This window comes from Triticum urartu, chromosome 1A, assembly GCF_056163025.1.
Source record: "Triticum urartu cultivar PI428250 chromosome 1A, HENAU_Tu73, whole genome shotgun sequence".
Classification (NCBI taxonomy): domain Eukaryota; kingdom Viridiplantae; phylum Streptophyta; class Magnoliopsida; order Poales; family Poaceae; genus Triticum; species Triticum urartu.
Window position 1 is genome coordinate 198028008 of NC_141873.1, and position 6996 is coordinate 198035003.

The window sequence follows — 6996 nt, forward strand, 5'->3', positions numbered from 1 at the left end:
ATTTGTTGCTAAATTGGACCTAATCAATTTTATAAAATACTATGACATATTTAATGCACAATTGACAAACTGGTTGGGTGTCAAAAGTTTTGATCCACCTCTGGTGAAAAAGACAAATTCCCGTCGATTCAGCTGGAAGCGGGTCAAATTTGAACTGTAGATGCCTTATAGTTTGCTTTTTATTTTTTCCAAAAATCATTTCTAGGTACATAAGTATCTATTTAATCAGAGAAACAACAAAAAAATTCCAAGATTCAACCACTAGCTAGGAACGGACAAGCCCACAGTTTTGACCGCATTTTGAAACAGGCATAAAAATTCAAAAAAAATCAAAAAAATGGAAAACCTTCGCATTGTGTCACTATATGTGACCAAGTTTCTAGGAAAAATAGCAAACTTGTAATACGACAATTATTTTAAAAAAGTGTTCTCAGAAACGAGCTATCAAGTGTGAAGATGGATGGCTTTCAACCCAAATGCTCAATCTTATGTCCACATACATGGCATAGTTTGTTTAAATGATCTCATATTGTGCACAAGGGTGCATATTGGAATGGCAAACAATGTTGCCTAAGGGAGTTTTCATTTTCTTTTCATGGAAAATTCATTTTCCACTTTTCGATTGCCCCAAATGAGCTTTTTTTGTGAAGGACCTACCAAATAATTGTTGCAAAATTGTACCAAATCAATTTTCTAAAATACTAGTACATATTTAATGCACAATTGACTAAATGGTTGGGTGTCAGAAGTTTTGATCCACCTCTGGTGAAAAAGACAAATTCCCACCGATTCAGTTGGAAGCGGGTCAAATTTGAACTGTAGCTGCCTTGTAGTTTGCTCTTTATTTTTTCCAAAAATCATTTCTAGGTACATAAGTATCTATTTAATCATAGAAACACCAAAAAACTTCCAAGATTCAACCACTAGCTAGGAACGGTCATTCCCGCCGTTTTGACCGCATTTTGAAACGGGCATAAAAAATTCAAAAAAATTCAAAAAATTGGAAAACCTTCGCATTGCATCATTATATGTGACCAAGTTACCAGGAAAAATTATAAACTTGTAATACGGCGAATATTTAAAAAAAGTGTTCTCAGAAACGAGCTATCAAGTGTGAAGATGAATGGCTTTCAACCCAAATGCTCAATCTTATGGCCACATACATGGCATAGTTTGTTTAAATGATCTCATATTGTGCACAAGGGTGCATATTGGAATTCCAAACGATGTTGCCTAAGGAAGTTTTCATTTTTTGTGCACGGAAAAACCATTTTCCATTTTTCGATTGCCCCAAGTGAGGTTTTTTGTGAAGGACCTACCAAATAATTGTTGCAAAATTAGACCAAATAATTTTTCTAAAATACTAGGACATATTTAATGCACATTGACCAAATGGTTGGGTGTAAAAAGTTTTGATCCACCTCTCGTGAAAATGACAAATTTCCGTCTATTCAGCTGGAAGCGGGTCAAATTTGAACTGTAGCTGCCTTGTAGTTTGCTCTTTATTTTTTCCAAAAATCATTTCTAGGTACATAAGTATCTATTTAATCAGAGAAACACCAAAAAAATTCCAAGATTCAACCACTAGTTAGGAACGGCCATTCCCGCCGTTTTGACCACATTTTGAAATGAGCATAAAAAATTCAAAAAAATCAAAAAATTGGGAAACCTTCGCATTGTGTCATTATATGTGGCCAAGTTCCTAGGAAAAATAACAAACTTGTAATACGTCAATTATTTTAAAAAAAGTGTTCTCAGAAACGAGTTATCACATGTGGAGATCAATGGCTTTCAAGCCAAATGATCAATCTTATGGCCACATCCATGGCATAGTTTTTTCAAATAATCTCATATTGTGCACAAGGGTGCATATTGGAATGGCAAACAATGTTGCCTAAGGAAGTTTTCATTTTCTTTGGACGGAAAAACCATTTTCCATTTTTCGAGTGCCCAAAAGGAGGTTTTTTTGTGAAGGACCTACCAAATAATTGTTGCAAAATTGGACCAACTCATTTTTCTAAAATACTAGGCCATATTTAATGCACAATTGACCAAATGGTTGGGTGTAAAATGTTTTTATCCACCTCTGGTGAAAAAGACAAATTCCCGCCGATTCAGCTGGAAGCGGGTCAAATTTGAACTGTAGCTACCTCGTAGTTTGCTCTTTATTTTTTCCAAAAATCATTTCTAGTTACATAAATACCTATTTAATCATAAATACATGGTTTGGTGGCGATACGTCGAGGTTTGGACGGTGGCCGAGGGCTCCAACTCTAGAGCGCGTAAACTAGCATGCCCACCGCGTGGTCACCGCGTGACCGTGGCGTTGCCATGTGTTCTGGGCGGCCTAGGAATGTCTAGTGGGTTGGGCACTCCCCAGGTAGGTTCTAGGAAGAAAATCGCAACATAAGATTCACACGAGGAGACCGATCGATGCTCAAACATGAATAAGCAGCCAAGTGTTTGATTAGCGGTACGGGAAATGCACATGGCCAATGGGCGTGAGTTTTGGCCGAGGATGATCATCTACTAAGGAGAATGTATTCACAAATTTTCAGCTCAAAAGGAGGATCCTAGGTGGTACTTGCTTTGCAAAGTACCACATTGGACAAAAATATGAATGTTGAAGCTGGACTCAAAATAATGAATGGATTGAGCTGAAATTTGGTGGAGGATGGTTATTTGGGCATAGGAAAGCATTGTAGAAAATTGATATCATTTTGACATGCCAAAGTAGTACGTCTTTCACAATGCTCTTCTATGGACAGAAACTTGGGAAAACTAGTGAGAGAGATTGGATGAATGAAATTAGCTAAAAATTGGTGTAGGTAAGTTACATAGGTATGGTCATGCGCTGGTAAATTTTCAGATCATTTGGGTAAGCCTAGCTAGTACTTACTTCACAAAGCTTCTCTCGAGGTAGAAACTTTGGAAATTTCCTGAGAAAGATTTACTAGGAAAATTGAGCTGAATATTATCATGTGGCAATGATTTGGGTATGGAAGAGTGCCCGAAAAGTTTGAGGGTAATAGGAGGGGTCTATATAACACTTGCTTTGCAACGTGCCAATTTGGCCATAAAATATAAATTGAACCTGGGCTCACATAGATGATTTTACTGAGCTGCAATTTGGAGGAAGGTGATAATTTGGGCATATGAAGGAACTGTATAAATTTCATGTCCTTTAGAGATATAAAAAAGGTACTTCCTTCACAATGCTTCTAGGTGGACAAAAACTTTGGAAATTTGCCGAGGAAGATTTGCTAGGCAAATGGAGCTGAATTTTGTCATGCGGTAATGATTTGGATAGGAAAGAGTGCCCAAAAATTCCGAGGGCAATCAAGAATATATAAATAGCACTTCCTTCATAAAGTGTTGTTGTGAACAGAATAGGAAAATGAATATTGTTGAATTAGTTTTGAACTAGGCAAGGAAGGATTTTTACATATTTGATGAAGATATGCCCCAAAGAATTTATGAGATTTTTTTTGGGAATTTTGGGAATGATAGAAATATAGGTTGCTTCACAACCTAGGGCAAAAACTGCCATATGGACATGACACATAGGCAAAACTGATGAGATGGCGCCTAGTCATCACAACCCACCACAATCTACAAGGCTATGACCATCTATATTGGTCATTAACAACTAGAAATAAGGCAGCGGACTAGCACTGTTTGCTTTGTGATCATTTCGTGTAAGGAAATTACGATCTTTCTGACCAAAATGGTCGCAATGGTTTAGGGTTTGGAGCCCCCTGAATAGCTTTTGACCAATTGGTCTAAAATGGTCATAAATTTATGACCAATTCTTCGAGGGTCACTGGCAGAAGGTCATAAGTTGACATATTTCTTGTAGTGTAAGCGCCGAACAACGGCGCCTCCGCGTTCAACACACGTACAGCCTGGTGACGTCTCCCGCACCTTGATCCAGCAAGGAGAGAGGGAGAGGCTGGGGAAGACTCCGTCCAGCAGCAGCACGACAGCGTGGTGGTGGTGGAGGAGCGCGGTACTCCTGCAGGGCTTCGCCAAGCACTACGAGAGACGAGGAGGGAGAGAGGTAGGGCTGCGCCTTGGGAGAGACAGACTCGCGTGTTGAGCATCCCCAAAACCTCCACTATATATAGGGGCAAGGGAAAGGGGAGGCGCCCTAGGGTTTCCCCTAGGGGGGGGCGGCGGCCAGGGCAGATGGGATCTCCCCCTTGGGTGACTTGGCCCCCAAGCCAGGAGGTGGGAACCCTAGATGGGGCGCCCCAAACCCCCTTGTCATGTGGGAATAGGTGAGGGGGGCTCACAGCCCCTTAGTGGGTTGGTTTGCCCCCTTCCCTTGGCCCATGAAGCCCCCCAACACTTGTCGGGGCTCCCGAAACACCTTTCGGTCATGCTGGTCATCACTCGGTACCTTCGGAACACTTCCGGACTCCAAAACCCTTCGTCAAATATATCAATCTTCACCTCCGGACCATTCCGGAACTCCTCATGACGTCCGGGATCTCATCTGGGACTCCGAACAACATTCGATAACCGCGTACATACTTTCCCTATAACCCTAGCGTCATCGAACCTTAAGTGTGTAGACCCTACGGGCTCGGGAATAATGCAGACATGACCGAGACATCTCTCTGGTCAATAAACAACAGCGGGACCGGGATACCCATGTTGGCTCCCACATGTTCCATGATGATCTCATCGGATGAACCATGATGTCAAGGATTCAGTCAATCCCGTATACAATTCCCTTTGTCTACTGGTATAGTACTTTCCCGAGATTCAATCGTCGGTATCCCGATACCTTGTTCAATCTCGTTACCGGCAAGTCTCTTTACTCGTTCCGTAACACATCATCCCGTGATCAACTCCTTGGTCACATTGTGCACATTATGATGATGTCCTACCGAGTGGGCCCAGAGATACCTCTCCGTTTACACGGAGTGACAAATCCCAATCTCGATTCGTGCCAACCCAACAGACACTTTCGGAGATACCCGTAGTGCACCTTTATAGCCACCCAGTTACGTTGTGGCGTTTGGTACACCCAAAGCATTCCTACGGTATCCGGGAGTTGCACAATCTCATGGTCTAAGGAAATGATACTTGACATTAGAAAAGCTTTAGCAGACGAACTATACGATCTTGTGCTAGGCTTAGGATTGGGTCTTGTCCATCACATCATTCTCCTAATGATGTGATCCCGTTATCAACGACATCCAATGTCCATGGTTAGGAAACCGTAATCATCTATTGATCAACGAGATAGTCAACTAGAGGCTTACTAGGGACATGGTGTTGTCTATATACCACACATGTATTATGGTTTCCGGTTAATACAATTATAGAATGAACAATAGACAATTATCATGAACAAGGAAATACAACAATAACCATTTTATTATTACCTCTAGGGCATATTTCCAACATCCTCGTCACAATGGCTTGTCGATCATCGGGCAAGTCCACCAAAGTCCACACTTTGTTCTCATACATGGATCATATCTCAGATTTCATGGCTTCAAGCCATTTATCGGAATCTGGGCTCATCATAGCTTCTTCATAGTTCATATGTTCGCCATGGTCTAGTAACATGACTTCTAGGACAGGAATATCGTACCACTCTGGTGTGAAACGTGCTCTGCTCGACCTACGAGGTCCAGCAGTAACTTGATCTGAAGTTTCATGATCATCATCATTAGTTTCCTCTCTAGTTGGAGTAGGCATCACGGGAACTTATTTCTCTAATGTGCTACTTTCCAAATTGAGAGAAGGTACAATTACCTCATCAAGCTCTACTTTCCTCCCACTCACTTCTTTCGAGAGAAGCTCCTTCTCTAGAAATGTTCCATTCTTGGCAACAAAGATCTTGCCTTCGGATCTGTGGTAGAAGGTGTACCCAATTGTTTCTTTAGGGTATCCTATGAATACGCACTTCTCCGATTTGGGTTCGAGCTTATCAGGCTGAAGCCTCCTAACATAAGTGTCGCAACCCCAAACTTTAAGAAACGACATCTTGGGTTTCTTGCCAAACCACAGTTCATACGGTGTCGTCTCAACGGATTTAGATGGTGCCCTATTTAACGTGAATGCAGTTGTCTCTAATGCATAACCCCAAAACGATAGTGGTAAATCGGTAAGAGACATCATAGATCGCACCATATCTAATAAAGTACGGTTACGACGTTCGGACACACCATTACGCTGTGGTGTTCCAGGTGGCATGAGTTGTGAAACTATTCCACATTGTTTTAAATGAAGGCCAAACTCGTAACTCAAATATTCACCTCCGCGATCAGATTGTAGAAACTTTTTTTCTTGTTACGATGATTCTCCACTTCACTCTGAAGTTCTTCGAACTTTTCAAATGTTTCAGACTTGTGTTTCATTAAGTAGATATACCCATATCTGCTCAAATCATCTCTAAAGATGAGTAAATAACGATACCCGCCGCGTGCCTCAACAATTATCGAACCGCATACATCGGTATGTATTATTTTCAATAAGTCATTGGCTCGCTCTATTGTTCCGGAGAACGGAGTTTTAGTCATCTTGCCCATGAGGCATGGTTCGCAAGTATCAAGTGATTCCAAAAGCCCATCTGCATGGAGTTTCTTCATGGGGTTTACACCAATATGACCTAAATGGCAGTGCCACAAATATGTTGCACTATCATTATCAACTTTGCATCTTTTGGCATCAATATTATGAATATGTTTATCACTATGATCGAGATTCATAAACCATTTACGTTGGGTGTATGACCATAGAAGGTTTTATTCATGTAAACAGAACAACAGTTATTCTCTGACTTAAATGAATAATCATATTGCAATAAACATGCTCAAATCATATTCATGCTCAACGCAAACACCAAATAAAATTTATTTAGGTTCAACACTAATCCTGAAGGTAGAGGGAGTGTGCGATGGTGATCGTATCAACCTTGGAATCATTTCCAACACACATCGTCACCTTGCCCTTAACTAGTCTATGTTTATTCTGTAA